Source organism: Apium graveolens, chromosome 6 (assembly GCF_009905375.1).
Source record: "Apium graveolens cultivar Ventura chromosome 6, ASM990537v1, whole genome shotgun sequence".
Lineage (NCBI taxonomy): Eukaryota > Viridiplantae > Streptophyta > Magnoliopsida > Apiales > Apiaceae > Apium > Apium graveolens.
Genome location: NC_133652.1, coordinates 235,296,423 through 235,299,630, shown reverse-complemented (window position 1 = coordinate 235,299,630; position 3,208 = coordinate 235,296,423). Strand labels below are relative to the sequence as shown.

Here is a 3,208-nt window from a genome sequence, read left to right as displayed (position 1 = left end):
ATATCCAATGAATTTGGAAAGAAAGAATTTTGGCATAAACCTGATATCTTGCTGATCAGGCAAAGATACCAATAAGTAACCTTTTCTACTGTAGATGGATGAATTCCTCCCCGGTCATCACTCTGGCCGCATTAGGACCTCATGTTAGACCGTTACCCGGCCACTCACGCGTGGATGGACTGTCACCCAGCCTCTTACACCTTCATAGACCGTACCCCGGCCTGTCGCTTATGCCGACTCAATTAGATGGACTTACTTCTCGAACGTTGGGCAAGTAATCAAATTGTTTTCTCAAAACAGCAACCTCGTTGCGAATATAAAATATACCACAGAGCCGGATCCCTAAGATTTTTGAGCGAATATTCAAGTCTCCTTTGAAAGGAAGATCTTAAATCTGAAAACGAGTTTTGGGATCCGCTCTAACTTTTAAAATCATTTTGAAGACTCGAAAATATTTTTAAGAATGTTTGGAGTAATGCTAAGTTAATGAAATAAATCAGTCCCGATATATTAGAAAATATATGAATATTATTATTTAAATAATATTCCCATAAGGATAATCCTTATAAAAATAATTGAAGTAAAAGTTTTAAAACTTATACTTGAAATGAATGATAAATAACCAAAGATATACTTATACGAAAGTACGATCTTTATTTGAATAATCGAAAATAAGTTTGATTATCGAAACATTATTCTTTAATAAAATAAAGAATATTATTTAATAAATAAGCGGAGTCATAAGTCCTCAAATGAATATTCAAAATATTATTCATTAAATAAAATAAACGGAGTCTTAAGTCCTCGAATGAATATTCAAAATAATATTCATTAAATAAAGTAAGCGGAGTCATAAGTCCTCAAATGAATATTCAGAATAATATTCATTAAATAAAATAAAGTTATCGAATAAACCATATTCGATTAATAGTTTTGAAAACTATATCAATATATATATGTATATATATATATATATATATATATATATATATATATTATACTCGGGAACATCGACTCCCAGTTTAGAAAAATGTTCACCTTTGGGTCCCCTATACTAAGGGTATACACAACTACTGCTTATCTCTAGCATAGGTATTATGCAACTTATAAGCAATTGAATCAACAATTAGATATCAAGATTACGAAACAGACATGCATATATACCATATCACATGCTCCAATATATCGCAAGATTTGCTAATAACAATCATGCACTTATCACAAGATAATGCATATACATATATTTACATCACAACAACAGTATAACGGGTAGAAAACTTGCCTGAGCGTTCCGGGGTAGACTTAAGCTTAGAGTGGGTCCGGTAACCTATGAACAACAACATAAGCCGGAATTAAACCACGGTCGCTTAAGAAACTAGACTTTAACCAATGGAACCCTAACGTTTGCTTATGGTCACTTCTACGCTTAACGAATCACATAATTCGTTCGAGTACCCTTGGCTCCACCATTTTTAATAAATTAACTATTAAGAATTTTAAGGCGATTCTTTCGCGAGTACCCTACCAACTGCCTAATCCACTTTACATAATTGTTTCATACTCCAATTAGTCATTTCAGGGCCTTAACCAAGGTTTCAAATTAAGACGAGGGGTAATGGTTCGTTCGCGAAACACCGTTAATTAAAATGGCCGTTTCTCCTAAAGCGTACCTCAGATTCAAGCGAACCACATATCAAAACGAAGCTCGTAACATGAACTATCTAAACATGGCAATGGTCAGAATCTTACAGTGAGTTCAAGGGTCCTAAAGTTAAGAACAAAAACAGTCTAAGGTAAATCGGGCATTACGACGGCTATGTTTACGCGATTACCAATTTTCTCACTACACCAAAACCTCACCAAACAACCCCAATCATTAACACATCAAAACCTCAACTAAACAATACTATACCAGTCCTTATTCTCCAGATTCTTCATCTCAACCAACCATAATCAAGTTCTATTAACTATAATAAGATTCATTCACCAAATCACTCCAAATTCAAATCAAACTACTAATAATCAAAGTTCATGCTTCTCATTTAGAAAACCAACCATCAAACTCACTAATAATCAAAGTAAAGGCTAGGTTTTGAAGTTTATACCTTCCTTGGGAGGTGTTAAGTTTCTAGGAAGCCTTAGGGAGCCTCCTACAAGCTTGATCTTTTCAAAGAAATCAAGAACACAAAGTTAGGTTTTGAAGTTTCTAAAAGTCCGATTTAAAGAACTGTAAAAATGAGGGTCTTACCATGTTTATTTGGACGAGACTTGTGAACAAGAGTTGTAGGCCATCTCAATACCTTTTCAACGAGCTATAGAACACAACATTTGAGTGAGTATTGAAGGTGATATGGCAGTTTGAAGTTGCTGGGTTTGTTTTGGCCGAGAGCTTTCATGGATGGGGAGAGAAAAAACTTGCTTGTGTTGACTTATTTTGTGGTGTAAATGGAATGGTAGGTGGATATTTGTTTGGCTAACTCTTGGTTAGTTAGTGGAAAGTGATGTAAGCAAGCCTATGTCACCACTTGCATCACTCTTTCCACTTGTCCTCTTCTTATGGTAGAAGCTTTTCATTAAGCTTAATCCTTGTTAATTAGGTGCTTTAATACTTGTATTATCCTTTCTAATCCCCTAGCAACTTGCCCAAGCTTGATCTTTAGTCGTTTAATTACTTTACGACTCGTTTATCATTTGAGGGATCATATCCGGGATCTTATTACTTGGATTCCCCTAAACCTTTCTCAATATTTTATATTCCTATTATGATCCTCTCTTACAACCCTTGATTTTAAATCCTTTTAATCATGTTACCTTATACTCAATTCTTTCGGTATCTGGTGGATTTTCGGGAAAAATCAAAGTGTCCGGATCCGAATTCTAATGACCTTTACATACACTCATTTACTTTATGGAATACTAATACGATCTTAGAATTTCCATAACAGTACTCCTATATAATGTGGTCTGATAATTTTCCTTAATCAGCATTGTCAGTAAAAGTTACCATTCATCTGGGTTTCAAAAATTTCCAAAAATTGGGGTTATTACAATCGAGATACTCTGTGAAGGAACTCAAGAAGTTAGGTCAAACCAAAGAAGGATATTGATTTCATAGTATGAGGGTATCGTGGCTAAGCCAAAGGAAAATATTAATGATGTGTTTGAAAGATGAAAGAGATATGTCCAATCATGTATGAGGATTTAGGAA

At 34.4% G+C, this 3,208-nt stretch overlaps 1 long non-coding RNA gene across 1 annotated transcript; it reads right to left on the bottom strand.

The window, feature by feature from the left end:
• Positions 1 to 1,060: 1,060 nt before the first annotated feature.
• On the bottom strand, positions 1,061 to 2,421 carry LOC141668201 (uncharacterized). The gene is made up of 3 exons (XR_012552961.1): positions 2,249 to 2,421; positions 2,106 to 2,163; positions 1,061 to 1,327 (listed from the first exon to the last, which is right to left on the bottom strand). It is a non-coding gene; the product is annotated as an uncharacterized LOC141668201 (long non-coding RNA).
• Between the last annotated feature and the right edge of the window lie 787 nt (positions 2,422 to 3,208).